This window comes from Sycon ciliatum, chromosome 11 (genome assembly GCF_964019385.1).
Source record: "Sycon ciliatum chromosome 11, ocSycCili1.1, whole genome shotgun sequence".
Lineage (NCBI taxonomy): Eukaryota > Metazoa > Porifera > Calcarea > Leucosolenida > Sycettidae > Sycon > Sycon ciliatum.
This window is the reverse complement of record NC_088653.1, coordinates 16,493,129-16,513,745: the sequence shown is the minus strand read 5'-3', so window position 1 is coordinate 16,513,745 and position 20,617 is coordinate 16,493,129.

Here is a 20,617-nt window from a genome sequence, read left to right as displayed (position 1 = left end):
AGTAGATCTACTAGTAGTCTGCAACCCCACATGGGTTGGGTTATGATGCACTGTTGGTAAAAGCCGTTGTAGTGATAGGAGCTCTTCTGCTCGTGATTTTCGCAACAAAATAATGACTCCCCGGCTATCACGCTGTTAGGTATCCAACAGCAGGGAGTAGCAGTGTACCGTATTGTACAGGGAGTCGTAAAATACCGGTATTTTACGACTCCCTGGTATTGTCCTACTCCCTGTCCAACAGGTAAGTGGTTATACGACTCTCTGGTATCCAAACGATTTCGAACTTTCCCAGTCGTCTTCTGCATGTGCCAGGGACTCCTCCCTGCTGCCTGCTATGTACTGGCCCAGCGCCCATGCTTTGAGTACATGAACCCCATGAACTTTGAACTCCCAAGATCACTCCCTACACATGGTGCGCATGGATATGGAAGGGTTGTGGACACATTCGTCGTGGAAGTGTGTGTAAAAACAATGAAATTGTTCAATAGATCTACCATGGCATGAGTAATAAGCTCCCAGGGAACCTAATACTCCGGGTAGATCTACATCTGCCCTAGACTATGTCTTCTTCTCTTAGTCTTTGCTCACCTATTGCTCATCACTTCTTTTACAGATTTGGTATTATGGAAAGTTTGGAAACCGCCTCGATAGGCGAAAGCCTTTGGGGAATCCTTAAAAACAATGAATTACAAAATTACATGTAGAGACTCTGAGTCAACCGAATCGAGACAAAGAATGAAAGTAAAGTTTTCCATGCAGCGACGTTTCTCTCTCAGCAAGAACGACGCGGACACGTACAAGAGCTGCCGTGTCCCTCTAGCGCTAAAATCACAATTGCACCGTCGCAACTCTGATGATTGTCACTTGTGCAAAACCACCACATTTTGGGATTGATTTGCTGAGGTCCTAGTGTGGCATGATAAACTACAATGTTGGGTGTCCAAACGCTCACTCCGCCCAACCTACAGTCCATTTCAAAACTATAGACGCGTACCTAGGCAAAAACCGTTATGCCAGCATCTATACCACATAAAATCTGTGATCACTTATTATTATTATTATTATTATTATTTTAATATGGCAATAAGTAGGACGAGCTGAAGCGACATGTGGACTACTTTATTAACAATGTAAGCGATGGAGACGATGCAAGAAACAACCTAAAGGGTAAGGAAAAATACATGTAAGAAGAAAAAGGGCAATGGAAAAAAAAAAGATGATTCGAACAAGTTTTCGTACAACACTCTTCAGGAATCACCGTTGTACTAAAGAACAAAATGAGAACAAAGGAAATAATATAGCAATCAAGGTAGGGTGACACGATACAATGACAGCACTAGAATATCGAGGTGCGATTTCTCACAAAAGTGTGCAGAAAACAAGGGTATACAAGTAAGAACTAAGCGTGACAAGTGTGTATCAGCAACAAAAAACAAAAACAAAAAAAGTGAGAACGAATGATAATAATAACAATAATAAACAAGAAGGTGACAAAACACATTTAGGCACAAGTGGCAACAACGTTGCCACACTACACAACAGAACATTATTTGAACAATTTTAGGGTAATAACACTATCTTTCTGGACACACAAATTCGGCTTATGAATGCGCTGACAAACAGCTTCCAAAACTTGTAACTGCAAAAGATAACCATGACGAGCACGGCACAAAACAGAAAAACAGGAATCAGAATAAGTACGACAACAGTCAGTACTAGAAACCAAATGATTGTATACTGAAGACTTGTTATTACGAGACGGACGCACACAATCTCGACTCACGCGCACACCCTCACACTCCCTCTCACCCTCACTCAGCTCACCTTCTCCCTCACTGTCCGAATCAGAACCTGCTCCGTCATCCACCGCGGTTTGACTCTCCTCCTCACTTGCATCGTCCTGCGTCTCACCTTCACCACCCACGCCAACCCTGAATGCCGTTGCCTTCACGTCAGTCGTCGTCCTTTCCGATTGTTTCCTTTGTATTTTTACCGTGAATTCATAGGTCCGGTTGTAATCTGCTGTAGATCTCCGTGGTCTGTCATTTGCTGCTTTGTTTTGTGGATTAGTTGTTGTTGTTGTTGTTGGATGTGAACCTGGTGTTGTTGTTGGATGTGAAGCTGGTGTTGTTGTTGCCGCCATGGTTGTTGGTCTTTCTGTTGAATCCAGCTCTGGTTCCGGTGGGACAAATCGACCACCACGGGTGCTCCCCACCAACACAGACCTCGAAGGAGGAGGGTCAGGGGGAGGCAGAGGTGCTGTCACCACTCGAGGCACAGCCCCATGCAAAGCACCCAGAGGCACAGACTTAGGCACACCCGAGGGCTGCACCAGTGGCGGTTCCGCACGCACCTCCAAAGAGCTGCCAAGCTCCAGCCCGTCCAACACAGATGTCAGAGGGGGAGCGGCAGACAGCGGCAGGGAACTATCCTGCCGTCTAGGTGATGGGTTTTTCCTAGGCCTCCCGCGTTTGGGCCTCTCAGATTGCGCACTGGGTGGAAGGATGTGAAGTGGAGTGTGTTGTTTGATACGTGCGTTCAGGTGCTGAACAGTCCTACCAACATACCGACTAGCACAATGTCGGCATTCGAAGTTGTAGATAACATGACTGAGGTGGAGGGTTGGTAGGACGTCCTTCCGCACCGTGAACGCACGCATTGTTGTGAAGACTGGCACAAAATGTACTGCGTAATAAGTACGACGGACGATAGACTTGACTGCGTGACACACTTTGATCGATTCCTGCCCCTTCCATGGCAAACATAGATAGACGGGACAGCGAGGTGGACCAATCAGCACCGATTTCGGTTTCTGCTCCATGGACAGAAACTTACGCAACAAGAATTCCGGGTAGCCATTCTTCAAGAAAACAGATCGAAGGAAATCGAGCTCGGCCTGCTGCTTACTGGGCGAACAAATACGTTTCGCACGGTCCACGAGGTTACGAACTAAGTTGACCTTGTATTGAAACGAACAATATGAATCGAAGGCAATGTACTGACCGGTGAACGTAGGCTTACGATACACAGAAGTCAACATTTCACAGCCAGTCTTCTCTACAAGCACGTCTAGAAATGACAACTTACTAGACTGCTCGTGCTCACAAGTAAAGCGGAGGGAAGGATGTAGGTTGTTGAGCACATCGAGAAACAATTCACTGCTCTCAACACTGTCAAAATGCGTGAACGAATCGTCAACAAAACGCACGTAGAACGCGGGCCAAAGCGACTCATCAATCTTGCACTCACAATAACCAACGAATATATTGGCGAGGACGGGACCAAGAGGAGATCCCATCGCCACACCATCTACTTGCTTGTACATCACATCGTTGAACGAAAATTCGACACCAGTTGTAACTGACAGCATCAAATGACGAAACGCCACTTCCGATACCCATGGAGTATCAACATCATCGTTACGGTACAATACATCCATACAGATGTCAACAGTCTCATCAATAGGAACATTCGTAAAGAGACTTACAACATCGAAGGAACACATGTGTGCATTGAGAGGGACCGGACTATCACGAAGCCTCGCAACAAAGTCGAAGCTATCCTTCACAGTGCGTTTGCAATAGAAATCTTGAACAGGCTGTAGGTAGATGCACAGCCATTTCGAGATAGAGTATTGAGGGGAGGCGGTCATGGATACTATTGGTCTAACAGGGCATGTAGGTTTATGAATTTTAGGAAGGCCATAGAGTCTAGGGCGAAGGGTACCAGTCGGTTTGATGCGATCGAATTCATGTTTTGATATTTGTTCTTCATTCTTTAGCTTCTTAAGGTAAGTTACAAGATCCTTTTCTACTTTTTCAGTTCGATCACAGGTCTTGACCGGACCAAGTGTACGGAACTTTGATGTGTCATTTAGGATAACGGACATCTTCTCGATGTAGTCAGTTTTATTCATTAAAACAGTTGCACGACCCTTATCCGGGCGCGTGACAATAATGTCTTTGTTATTACGTAGCTCATGCAGGGCTTTGAGATGTTCGCGTTTCAATGAAAACGTTCTTCTATCCGGTAATGCATCAGCGTGTTCCTCGGCCTCTGCCCGGATCTTTGCGGCGCAAATGGACTGTTGTGACTCGGACACCGGTCTGAAGCGTAATAACTTGCGGTAAAAGAGCTCAAACTCGGTCATGATTACTTCCTTCTTGTTTGATTTTGGTGGAATCCCGAAATCGGTTCCACGACAGAGGAGCTCTTTCTGAAGAGTGGTCAACTCTAGTGATGTCATGTTAATTATGGTAGTATCAGGATCGATGGTGACATGTCCATATCGTTTCTGTCTTAGCCAATTGTAGGTCTTGTCATGTTTTGTGATTAGATGGATACGTTGTTTCTGGTCATTTTCCGAAAGGAGCATAGAGAATCTCAAGAAGTCGTGAGAGGAGAGAAGGCAGCGTGCACGATCATACAAATACCTAAACCGCGAACGTGACTTTGACAAAGTGTCGCAGGACCGGGCAATCTCGTCTTTCATGAATACGCGTTCGATGTTTAACGTGTGGTAAGCTTTGGTCCTGCGGACACGGTTCTCTACACCACCTGGACAAACACCATTGTCCAGACAACGTCTAAGGAACACTACGTTAAATGCAACACTACGATAATGAAATCGTGACTTCAGCGCATGGTTCAGAATATCTATCTGAGTCTGGCTATATCTCGACCTGAAGTATTTAAAAATTCGACGAGGAGACAATAATTTTAATATGGCAATAAGTAGGACGAGCTGAAGCGACATGTGGACTACTTTATTAACAATGTAAGCGATGGAGACGATGCAAGAAACAACCTAAAGGGTAAGGAAAAATACATGTAAGAAGAAAAAGGGCAATGGAAAAAAAAGATGATTCGAACAAGTTTTCGTACAACACTCTTCAGGAATCACCGTTGTACTAAAGAACAAAATGAGAAAAAAGGAAATAATATAGCAATCAAGGTAGGGTGACACGATACAATGACAGCACTAGAATATCGAGGTGCGATTTCTCACAAAAGTGTGCAGAAAACAAGGGTATACAAGTAAGAACTAAGCGTGACAAGTGTGTATCAGCAACAAAAAACAAAAACAAAAAAAAGTGAGAACGAATGATAATAATAACAATAATAAACAAGAAGGTGACAAAACACATTTATGCACCCGTGGTGGTCGATTTGTCCCACCGGAACCAGAGCTGGATTCAACAGAAAGACCAACAACCATGGCGGCAACAACAACACCAGCTTCACATCCAACAACAACACCAGGTTCACATCCAACAACAACAACAACAACTAATCCACAAAACAAAGCAGCAAATGACAGACCACGGAGATCTACAGCAGATTACAACCGGACCTATGAATTCACGGTAAAAATACAAAGGAAACAATCGGAAAGGACGACGACTGACGTGAAGGCAACGGCATTCAGGGTTGGCGTGGGTGGTGAAGGTGAGACGCAGGACGATGCAAGTGAGGAGGAGAGTCAAACCGCGGTGGATGACGGAGCAGGTTCTGATTCGGACAGTGAGGGAGAAGGTGAGCTGAGTGAGGGTGAGAGGGAGTGTGAGGGTGTGCGCGTGAGTCGAGATTGTGTGCGTCCGTCTCGTAATAACAAGTCTTCAGTATACAATCATTTGGTTTCTAGTACTGACTGTTGTCGTACTTATTCTGATTCCTGTTTTTCTGTTTTGTGCCGTGCTCGTCATGGTTATCTTTTGCAGTTACAAGTTTTGGAAGCTGTTTGTCAGCGCATTCATAAGCCGAATTTGTGTGTCCAGAAAGATAGTGTTATTACCCTAAAATTGTTCAAATAATGTTCTGTTGTGTAGTGTGGCAACGTTGTTGCCACTTGTGCCTAAATGTGTTTTGTCACCTTCTTGTTTATTATTGTTATTATTATCATTCGTTCTCACTTTTTTTGTTTTTGTTTTTTGTTGCTGATACACACTTGTCACGCTTAGTTCTTACTTGTATACCCTTGTTTTCTGCACACTTTTGTGAGAAATCGCACCTCGATATTCTAGTGCTGTCATTGTATCGTGTCACCCTACCTTGATTGCTATATTATTTCCTTTTTTCTCATTTTGTTCTTTAGTACAACGGTGATTCCTGAAGAGTGTTGTACGAAAACTTGTTCGAATCATCTTTTTTTTCCATTGCCCTTTTTCTTCTTACATGTATTTTTCCTTACCCTTTAGGTTGTTTCTTGCATCGTCTCCATCGCTTACATTGTTAATAAAGTAGTCCACATGTCGCTTCAGCTCGTCCTACTTATTGCCATATTAAAATTATTGTCTCCTCGTCGAATTATTATTATTATTATTTTTTCTTATTTTGTTAGGGACACTTCGTGCATAAATTTTTCCAAATTGGGCGTCTGTTATCCAATCCTTTAGAAACTATATGAGAGTAATTGTGGAGCGATCCTGAGCAATATTCCGAAAACTATTCTCAAAAAGTTCCAGCCAAATTTGAAATATTTCAAAAACCCTACGCGTCTATAGTTTTGAAATGCACTGTAATTTGACCTAAATTGAATACAGTCGTCCCTCTCTAATCCGGCACTTTATAATCCAGCACCCTCGATAAACCAGCACAATTTTCAGTAGCCAAAATGTCCTCTTCATGCACATTGCAGCAGTAAATCAGATTTGTTAATCCAGCACCCTCCCTAATCCAGCAGATTTTCGTGGCACAAATGGTGCCGGATTATAGAGGGACCACTGTAATATGTTTCAGACCACAGGGAAAGTGTGGCTATAGACTGAGCGCTGGCGAATGAAGCTGGGTGATATCTGAAATAAAGATTATTATAATTATTATAGCGATATGGTGAAGGCAGGCTGTTGTACGAGGCCAGTGACAAGACATACTGGATTTCGAGACTCTCAGCAACTGACGAGTTGGGGCGCGTTTGATTGGTCGGATCCGGAACAGGATCGTGTAGAACACTGAGGGGTGTTTGATTGGTCTGCACTGGTCTGCTCTGGTTTTGGAGTGTTCAGAACATGTTCTGAAAACTCCGACCCCCGAGGCTGGAGCAGCCAGAGCATGTTGCAAAGCCCAATGAAAACCTGACAGGACTACGCAATGAGTTTTGTATTTTGTTTTGATTCGAATGGATTTTGGCATGTCAGTGATTACGAAAGGCCGTGGTGATGTACATGGAGGTCTACGTGTGATTTTGCACATTACACGGCGGTCCCCACGTCCATGATTGATTTTTTGGCTGTCTTCGAAGCTTCTTCTCCGGTTGTAGTTGCCTTTCAAGTTTGTTTTGCCTTCGCATTTTAAGCAACGTAAAAATCGTTGAACTCTGTGGAGATTTTGAAGTTCGCGGCACGATGAGCTATCATGAGTCCTACAATATTTCCGGCAAAAATATTCGCCGTTCTGTTTGATTGGTAACTGGTGTTCTGACTGCTCCAGTGACTCTGATCTGAATCCGGATTCACCAATCAAACATGCCCTAAGTTACAGAAGAAGGAGTGCACGGAAAGATTGTGCGAAGTATAAAAGGGGAGGTGTGAAAAAAGGGGAGAAGAAAAAGAAATACACGGAGAAGATTTGAAAGTGTAACCTACTAAGGGTGGAAAGTTGGAAACACTCTCAGTCTCAGATCTCCTCAGCTCATTTATGTTTCTAAGACTCTCCTTTTTCACACCTTATCTTTTAGAAACGTTGTAAAAAAACGGAACTGGTTCGGATCTGATGTGCAGCGCTATGGGAATGGGTGTGTCCACCCGAGTTCCTTTCAGAGATGAAGCTGCAGGAAGCCTCGGCCCTTCTTCAAAATTTATCATTTATACTTCGCCCTATCCTCTTGAAGTATACTTTATTTTGACTCAGAAGTCTACCGGTAGGTAGAAAGGGAGACTGGAGTGGACCAAAGACTTGAATTGAAGAGCACTTGTATCAAGAGTACATGACCCCGGGGGGGGGGGGGGGGGGGTTATAATGTACTCGTGCTACTAGTAATCTGATGCAAGAACTAAACTTAACTGAGAACTGAAAGATGGCTGTATTTAAAAGATTGCATTGAACATAGCAGACTTAGCCGAGTGAGGACGTTCAGGTTGGTCGTACCGCAGTGTCTTGTATTAAAGCCATTATCATTATAGAAGCCTGATTTTGAATAGAAGCCTGATTTTGAATAGAAGCCTGATTTTCAAGACACACTGTCGGGACACAAGTCCTGTTTTAGTGGTTGCCTGATGATCGTAGTAATATGTGAAACTCAGAGTTGTAACAAAGCTTCCAAACTCTCTCTTGTGCTGACACACATAGAAATACCTCTTGTTTGTAATTATTTACCAGACGACCTGAAGTCCTGCACTACTATCGCAGATTTCCGCGTCAAGTTGGCTATTTGGCTAAAAGACAGCTTAACTCTTAATCATTGTTGTGATTTGCTTTCAAGCATTGTGCATAATCAGTAAATTGATGTTGCTGTTTTTGGTTTTTTTGGTTTTTTTGGTTTCCCGTTCTCGGGACCTTCTATTCGGTACTCTTTGTAGTTGTACTTCTGCACTGTTGAGCTATCCGAATTCAAATAAACATTTAAAAAAACCTGATTTGAATACTAGCCTCATCTACATGTACATTTACAATGTCATGTAGATTAGGCCTTGACAGATTATGCTAGGCCTTGACAGATTATGCTAATATTTTTGTGAAATTATGCTTTTCGCATTGCTGAAAAAATTGCAGAATTATGCCATTTTTTATGCTAAAAGTTATCATATTATGCCGCATTATGCTCACATAGTATGCTGCTAATGTATAATGGTTCTGTGCAAAATAACAGGGGAACTTTTTTTGTAGAGGGCGTTGTCCGACCTACATGTAGCTACGACCGTGGCTGATTGTAGTGGACTGGACATGTTCTCAAGGGAGTCGTAAACCTACGACTTCCTGGTGCATCTACTTGTACTTGTACTTGTAGAACATGTACAACTGTATGGAATTTGATGCGAACAGGCGGATTATTACAATTTTATGCAATTCGTATGCAATTTGCCTCGAATTATGCGATTATTCGATTTTGGTAGGAATTATGCGAAAAATTATGCTAGCATAATCTGTCAAGGCCTAATGTAGATGTAGAAGCCTAGCCCTGACATCCTCGTCTACGGGAATACGCCTGGCTTTTTAAATACGCGGCATGGCAGTACAGTAACAACCTGGTGTAAGCGACCTCTGCGTTTAGCGACCACCCGCTCTTAAAACGACCGTTTTTCCATGCACCAACAGTTCTACACAGACACTGTGGGACCTGGTTCTAAAGACCACTTGGGCTTTAACGACCGCTTTTGCTTGCACCGTGGGGTGGTCGCTTAAACCAGGTTTTACTCTAACTCGGAGGCAGAGTTTCATGCCACAAAGCAATCCAATCAGACCAAGCGCATATCACTGCCTTTGGAGGTGGTTCGGCAGGAGGGGAAGCCCCCGGGGAATTTTTGGAAATTAAAGTGCATAATCCTGCATTCCGGGCACTTTTGGCCGTGGTCGGGCAAGAACGTGGTCTGGCCAAAGCCGGACCGGCCGGACAGGCTGCTATGCCCCTGCTGACGACCGACAACGTGAAAGCTGAAGGTCCTGCGATGAGCCAGTCCGCTATGATGTTCAATGTAATAAAATCTGCTAATAAAACCACAAACCTGCCCTTCAATGATAGGAAGAAAGCTTTCAGAGCAGAACCGCTCTCTTCCCATTCACTCTGCAAACTCGAACTCGTTTCTCAATCAATTATTACAATGCGAAAATTGCCCTTATCAGGAATGCAGGTCTGCTCTGAAACCTTTTTTTCCTATGATTCTGAATGAAGCTGCAAGAAGCCACACCACTGCTACTATTTATTTATTTATTAATTTTTATTTATTTATCGTCTATAATAATACATACATACATACATACTATTACAGGGTGCGACAGAGCTCTCGGCCATTGAAGAAAATGTTGAGTCACCTCCACCAGCACACTGGGCTCTTTAGCCGACTAGACCCTCCTGCACACAACCATCACCATTGCGAGGACACTTCCGTAGACGATATTGATAAACTCCTTCAGACAGCTGTTTCGCTAATACATAGCTCATCAGTGAAGGTAGATGTTGAATGATTAAAAATATAGACCAAACTGCTATTATATTATAGGGGGGTTCCACATACAAAACTGGTATAGCTGAGGTGATAACGCGGGAAAAGGAAAGTGTGAAGTACTGTTGACGCGCACTGGACATGCATGCAGCGTCGGAAATTCGGCGCGGAAAATCAATCACTATTCAATGCAGAAATAACGTGCCAGAATCAGAGTACTATGTAGCTAGTGAGAGTCTGTGTACTAGTATTGCAGTTGTCCGAGCGCCATGAAGGCCTGCGAACGCACCTCACGACCCGCCGACGTCGACAGCCACAGCAGCCCCTGGGGCATGACACTGTACTGATCGCCCCTCGCGCCAAGACGCTTGGCATGGCAGTCACTAGGCTTCATGCCACCGATGTTGTCCGCAAGCTACCTTGTTATCTGCCCATCACCCACTGCCGCTGACGCGTGGGAGGCCCCGCTGTAATAATATGATACGTGCGCCGTTAGCGTCAGAGCAAGAAGAGGGACAAGACGAGTCAAGGGACAATCCGGAGGACGCAATACCATACGACCAACTGTTTGTTTCTACCAGCTTTATTGTACCGTCGACACAGCTCTGACGACGATATTCTGGGCGAATGCCGCGGGGCCTCCCAGCAACGACATAGCTCGATTGCAACGTAGACTACGTTTCGTTGCAATCAAGCTATGTCGTTGCTGTGTCATCATCTATGTGCCATGCGCTACTTGATGTACCAGCCTGCTATGCCGGATACCGCCAGCCATGCATCGACCAGGCGCCAGGCGCGAACTGATGGTGGTGGTGGTGAGAAGGAGAGCTCTGTGCCAGAACTTTGCAGCCTAGAGAGCATGTGTGGGCAGGCGTGTGTTTACCGCCATATTGCCAGGTGTGTCTTTACCACCATATTTATCAACCAAAAGTACAGCTGCAGTGGTGTCTTCGACTTCATTCTCCCGAGTCAAGCTCCGTATGAAGACACCCAAGAAGAAGATTGCCTGATGAGTCCAGCGGGGACGAAACGTGCGTTGCAATCGAGCTATGTCGTTGCTGTGTCATCATCTATGTGCCATGCGCTACTTGATGTACCAGCCTGCTATGCCGGATACCGCCAGCCATGCATCGACCAGGCGCCAGGCGCGAACTGATGGTGGTGGTGGTGAGAAGGAGAGCTCTGTGCCAGAACTTTGCAGCCTAGGCTAGAGAGCGTGTGTGGGCAGGCGTGTGTTTACCGCCATATTGCCAGGTGTGTCTTTACCACCATATTTATCAACCATATAATTATAAATACAAGCAAAATTAATATATTCTCTTGCGACGGGTGCACTTGGTAATATTGGAGAGGTTATGATGAACATTATTTCCGACGTGACTCGCAATTTCACGTAACATTTGGCGTAAAACTCCGAATTTCGACGTGATCTGCTGGTCACTCGCGTTGTTTTTTTGGACGCGCGAGCCAAATAAAGCGAGCTGAAATTTCGCGTCTTCAGAAATAACGTGCATGGTATTGGTATTGATTTGTTTGAATTCGGTATCTCAACAGTACAATGTACAACTTGGGAAGATCCGAATGACATAGATCCATAAACATAAAAGTGGAGTAGGTGCTACAGCTGATCATTTTATCGCAGGTTGTGGGACTAAACTAACGTGCATCTTAAGTTAACATCTCTAATATAAGTGTCCGACTTTCCGTGCAGGTCAGTCTGTGTGCGAGTGGCCAGTGCTTGAGTTAAAGCTCTGAAAAGGTAAGTACCCTAACCTCGTGCATTTAAGGGGGCAGCCTACCCATAAATGTCATATGGCATTCAATTGACCGTAACTTTGGTGTTTCTCAATGGATTTGAGTGAAATTTTGACCACACACTCCTGCCACTATGCTGGCCCTCAGGACATGATTTACAAGTTCTTGCGCCTCACTGACAGGCTTTCCAGGCCGGAAAAACTCAAATTTCCGGCATAGTGCCACGGTGTGCGAGCCACCCAGGAGCCAAACAAATGCATTTACAATTTTTTCACATTTTCGTGCTCATTCTGTTCGTGCGCGGGACTCAAACCTAGAACATGTCCAGAAGCAGCCATGGGTGATGGGGTAGGGCCCCTCAACGAGGCCCTGGAATCTGTCGCAACGGAACGAGTGGGCGTTCTCTCACACACTCCCACAGACCCAAGTCAATTTTTGATTTTTTTAGGTTTAGCACGTGCTACGAGGTCGTACCTTTGATACAACATCCAGTGCTGGGACGTCCACAGCAAGCCATTTCCACAGCGCTGCACACCAAATCCAGGATACCCTCAGAAACCGGCAAAGACTACCACTCACGTTTCACTACTGCCTAGTACTGAATCCTACCTGACTTCTTGACACGACTCAAACTTGCCAAAGTCACTAAATCAACGTCAACTACAATAATCAAGCCACATATCTGCAACGTCACGAGGGTGCTGGCAAAAGTCTTGCTGCACACTTTCACGTGTTTCCATGATACGACAAGTTGCGCACGGTCTGCTCACATTCAAATACAGTGCTGCCAACAAATGACAGCGTGCAACAAAAAAAATCTTTCCTTGCAAGGGCACATTTTCGGCCATAACTCTTGAACGGCCGGTCAGATCGGGACACAATTTTCAGAGAATTTGCAGCTATTCATGCTCTTTCAACTGACGTAGCACTCAATATGAATTTACAAATTCGATTTTTCAGCGAATTTTTGGGTAGTCTGCCGGCAACCTTTTAAAAGGACATAGCTAAACTCGGGTGGAGAGCCAAGGATTCATTTATAAGAAGAAAAAAGGACCAAAGACCTACAAGTTACGCTGCATTATCCACTAGCACCACCTGTCTGTTCCTCCAGGAAATCGCGATTCCACGGATGCAACAAATTTCGCGATTTTTGCCAAACCCGTGATTTTCTGCAAAGCCCGCGATTTCCCGCGTTTTTTGTTGTTTTCTGCACTTTTCACGCACTGTACTCCATGTCCATGATCATGTAGGTTATTTGCACAGTGCTACTCCCGAGGAGATCTGCTGCACAAATAGGGATTCTAAGGATGCAACAAATGTCGTGATTTGGCCCAAATCCGCTATAGAGCTTGAAAGTGCTACGTCACAGCTTAGCAACAATTTCAAAAATTCAAAAATTCAAAAACTGGATCCACTTGGATCCAGTTTTTGTATGGATCCAAGCACATTTCAAGTGGTCTTACCCACAGCATGGTGATGTAGCCAGTGAAACTGACTGATGTGGCTACTGGGGGCGGGGTTACAAGTGGTGGCGAAATAAAAGTCACACCTGCATGCGACATGATTGGTTTGCTATGCACCCACATACATAGGCAATAGCAAAGTCACACCTTAGTGGATCCAAAAATAGAAATCTGATGTCAACTTACTACTCCCTGGCCGTTTTGACGTCATCACTTTCAAGCCCTATTCTCTGCACATAGCTCCACGAAATCCTGGCAAGTTCCGCATCTTTCCGCACTTTTCGCCGCATTTCTTGTTGTTTTCTGCCGCAATTTCTCGCGCAAGTTTCGAGAATTTTTCCGCAAATTCCCGCAGGGATAGACCAGTTATTTTACAATCAGCTCATGCGATAACACTACGACACTGACGAACGGTACTGACGTTCAACACCTAGCTGGCAATCAGCTCTAGCACATCTTGGATGCGCACCCCTTCCCCTCCCTTTGTTAGTAATTTTCTATAACTTAGAACCTTCCTAGCTGGAAGGCTGTTGGAGTGCCCCCCCCCCCACACACACAAACACACACAACACACACACACACACACACATGCACACACACACACACACACACACACTTGTACTTGTACTTGCTCACTGCCAAAACTGGTCACGTGGGTCTCCCCGGGAGAGGGGAGAGAGACCCAAAAGGAATCTTGGAAAGATGACTCAATTGGCCATTGAACCACCCAACGGCCGACACCCCCTGAAATCCCCAAACTAGGGTGGACTTGAAATGATCCCACTTATGGGCTCATCACACCTCAGTAAGTGGGTGAGGACAAGGTGCAGAAAAAGGATTGACGGTATCAGGGTATCCGTCCCGGGATCCAACTGCAATTACCCCTGCCCCCAGTGAAGGTTATCGTCTCCTGAGAGGCATCAATGCAGCCAAGGCCACAGGCAGTGACAGCATCCCAGGAGTACTTCTGAAGTGCTGTGCTGATATCATTGCTCCGTCTGTTGCTGCTCTCTTCAATGCCTCACTATCCCGTGGTACAGTACCCTCTGCCTTCAAGCTTGCACACGTATCACCGCTATATAAAGCTGGTGACCCAGCAGTTCCCACTCACTTCCGTCCCATTTCCCTTCTCCCAATCCTGTCCAAGCTTTTAGAGAAGCTAGTGCAGAAGGAACTTGTATCAGTCATGAACATCACGGAGTCACTTCCCTCCACTCAGTTTGCATTTCGCAGCGGCCATTCCACTGAGGATGCACTAGCTCTCATCACCAACTGTATCCTTACTGCCCGGGACAAACGAATGTACACAGGTGTCTGCTTACTGGACATGTCCAAAGCATTCGATAAAGTTAGACATCACCAACTAATTCTCGACCTCTTCAATGTTGGTGTCACGGCCACAGCCCTGCGGTGGTTCATTTCTTACCTCTCCGAACGGACCCAGCGTGTGTGTATCGGACCATCACGCAGCACTATCACTCTCTGCACCTGCGGAGTGCCACAGGGATCTGTGCTCGGCCCCATTTTGTTCAACATATACACTCGGGAAATACCCTATGTTGCTGGACATGCTTTGTCTTTGCAGTTTGCAGATGACATTGGTCTCACTTGCAGCAAACCGACTAAGTCTGAAGTGTCTGCAATTCTGTCTGCGTCAGCTTCAGCTATTGCTAACTGGCTAAACGACCGTGGCTTGATCCTGAATGCTTCCAAAAGCCAGGTGATCTCCATTTCTGGGAACCTACCTGAGAAGCATACTCCACTCTCGGTGAACTGTAACGGGACCCTGCTGCCTCTTGTGGAGTCTGCCAGGTACCTTGGCGTAACATTTGATAGCAACATGTCTTGGGATGACCACGTAACCCGCTGTGCAAACCGTGTATCACGAAAGATCGGAGTCCTGTGGAGGATGCGGCGTTGCCTCAGCACACAGGGTCGGATAACTTATTTCCAGTCCATCATAATGCCCGATCTTCTATATGGATCAAATGCATTTTCGACATCTCTGGCAGCCAGGCACTGTCATCGACTACAGGTTCTGCAAAACCGTGGTGCCCGTGTAGTGTTCGGACGCCCGCCGTGGACATCCGCACATGACCTACTGGAGCGCCTCTCACTGTATCGGGTTACCGAAGTGTACAAGCAGAAGCTGGCATTCCTTGCATGGCGCTGCCGTTACGGCCAAGCAAGTCCTGAGCTTCAGGTTCTCTTACTGCCAGCTTGTGGCCGGTCCACGCGCCTGGACTCCAGCATGGGTCTCTGCCTGCCACCCGCCCGCAGCAACTCTGGAAAGGGGACATTCGCCTTCCAGGGTGCGCTATGCTGGAACAACCTGCCAAGCAGTATTCGCTCCATCTCTGTTCCTCGTCAATTCCGTGCTGCCGCAGTCCCGTTTCTTCTATGAACTGAGAACATTGCAAAGCAATTGTATGTGTGGCTGTCAATGTACATGTGTGTGTGTGTGTTTGTGTGTGTGTGTGTGTGTGTGTGTGTGTGTGTGCACGCGCGCGTGTGTGTGTGTGGGGGGGGGGGGGTATGTGTCTAAGTATGTGTGTATTGGTGCGTAGGTGTGGGTATGTACATGTAGATGTATGTGTGTGTGTGTTTGTGGGTGTAGGTGTGGGTGTGTGGATGTGTGGATGTGTGGGTGTGTGGATGTGTGGGTGTGTGGGCGTACATGTAGATGTGTGGGCGTACATGTAGATGTGCAATGCTTCGATTTCTCTATCTTCTCTTCTCTTCTCTCTTCCTTTCGGGGTCTCCCGCTTCTGGGCCGGCATGGCCCATGCTTCATGCGTGCTTGTTCCTGGTGTTGTTTTGTCTACTGTGTCCTGCCGCTACTCCGGCTTTGGCCGTGACCACGATGTGTCTCCCCATTTTCTCCTTCATCCTTTCCTTTGTCTTTTTGCTAAAAGCTTTCTTCTCGCCGTGACCACGATTTTTCTTCTTCTTCTTCTTCTCCATTATTCTTTTTCTTTCCTTCCTTTCTCTTCTTCCTTTGCCGAGAACCTTCTGTTCCCATTATTTTCTTTTCATCTCTGTCCCCATTCCTGGGTTATTTGGACTTCATTCGCTTCCTTGTCATTGGACATGTTCAGTCCGTTCGGTTTGCGAATTTAAATAAACACAACCAACCAACCCAACCCAGGTAATACTTGGTACTAGTGTGGGTGGCTAAATCAGAGTGGATCTGATAAAACTTCACTAGCACCATTGATTACACAAGAGTTTATCTAGCCAGAAGTAGTCCATGGTTAACAGGTATGTATACTTCAAATAGAAAGTATATGAACCCTGAAACCAACAAAGGTGGTAGGTACAACAATACACCTTCAAGCAGCCGAGCCCGTTGGCAACAGGCCCAGCACTATCTGGCATAAGTGTACCCACCAACCGAACTAGCTGGCACACACACACACACACACACACACACACACACACACACACACACACACACACACACACACACACACACACACACACACACACACACACACACACACACACACACACACACACACACACACACACACACACACACACACACACACACACACACACACACACACACACACACACACACACACACACACACACACACACACACACACACACACACACACACACACACACACACACACACACACACACACACACACACACACACACACACACACACACACACACACACACACACACACACACACACACACACACACACACACACACACACACACACACACACACACACACACACACACACACACACACACACACACACACACACACACACACACACACACACACACACACACACACACACACACACACACACACACACACACACACACACACACACACACACACACACACACACACACACACACACACACACACACACACACACACACACACACACACACACACACACACACACACACACACACACACACACACACACACACACACACACACACACACACACACACACACACACACACACACACACACACACACACACACACACACACACACACACACACACACACACACACACACACACACACACACACACACACACACACACACACACACACACACACACACACACACACACACACACACACACACACACACACACACACACACACACACACACACACACACACACACACACACACACACACACACACACACACACACACACACACACACACACACACACACACACACACACACACACACACACACACACACACACACACACACACACACACACACACACACACACACACACACACACACACACACACACACACACACACACACACACACACACACACACACACACACACACACACACACACACACACACACACACACACACACACACACACACACACACACACACACACACACACACACACACACACACACACACACACACACACACACACACACACACACACACACACACACACACACACACACACACACACACACACACACACACACACACACACACACACACACACACACACACACACACACACACACACACACACACACACACACACACACACACACACACACACACACACACACACACACACACACACACACACACACACACACACACACACACACACACACACACACACACACACACACACACACACACACACACACACACACACACACACACACACACACACACACACACACACACACACACACACACACACACACACACACACACACACACACACACACACACACACACACACACACACACACACACACACACACACACACACACACACACACACACACACACACACACACACACACACACACACACACACACACACACACACACACACACACACACACACACACACACACACACACACACACACACACACACACACACACACACACACACACACACACACACACACACACACACACACACACACACACACACACACACACACACACACACACACACACACACACACACACACACACACACACACACACACACACACACACACACACACACACACACACACACACACACACACACACACACACACACACACACACACACACACACACACACACACACACACACACACACACACACACACACACACACACACACACACACACACACACACACACACACACACACACACACACACACACACACACACACACACACACACACACACACACACACACACACACACACACACACACACACACACACACACACACACACACACACACACACACACACACACACACACACACACACACACACACACACACACACACACACACACACACACACACACACACACACACACACACACACACACACACACACACACACACACACACACACACACACACACACACACACACACACACACACACACACACACACACACACACACACACACACACACACACACACACACACACACACACACACACACACACACACACACACACACACACACACACACACACACACACACACACACACACACACACACACACACACACACACACACACACACACACACACACACACACACACACACACACACACACACACACACACACACACACACACACACACACACACACACACACACACACACACACACACACACACACACACACACACACACACACACACACACACACACACACACACACACACACACACACACACACACACACACACACACACACACACACACACACACACACACACACACACACACACACACACACACACACACACACACACACACACACACACACACACACACACACACACACACACACACACACACACACACACACACACACACACACACACACACACACACACACACACACACACACACACACACACACACACACACACACACACACACACACACACACACACACACACACACACACACACACACACACACACACACACACACACACACACACACACACACACACACACACACACACACACACACACACACACACACACACACACACACACACACACACACACACACACACACACACACACACACACACACACACACACACACACACACACACACACACACACACACACACACACACACACACACACACACACACACACACACACACACACACACACACACACACACACACACACACACACACACACACACACACACACACACACACACACACACACACACACACACACACACACACACACACACACACACACACACACACACACACACACACACACACACACACACACACACACACACACACACACACACACACACACACACACACACACACACACACACACACACACACACACACACACACACACACACACACACACACACACACACACACACACACACACACACACACACACACACACACACACACACACACACACACACACACACACACACACACACACACACACACACACACACACACACACACACACACACACACACACACACACACACACACACACACACACACACACACACACACACACACACACACACACACACACACACACACACACACACACACACACACACACACACACACACACACACACACACACACACACACACACACACACACACACACACACACACACACACACACACACACACACACACACACACACACACACACACACACACACACACACACACACACACACACACACACACACACACACACACACACACACACACACACACACACACACACACACACACACACACACACACACACACACACACACACACACACACACACACACACACACACACACACACACACACACACACACACACACACACACACACACACACACACACACACACACACACACACACACACACACACACACACACACACACACACACACACACACACACACACACACACACACACACACACACACACACACACACACACACACACACACACACACACACACACACACACACACACACACACACACACACACACACACACACACACACACACACACACACACACACACACACACACACACACACACACACACACACACACACACACACACACACACACACACACACACACACACACACACACACACACACACACACACACACACACACACACACACACACACACACACACACACACACACACACACACACACACACACACACACACACACACACACACACACACACACACACA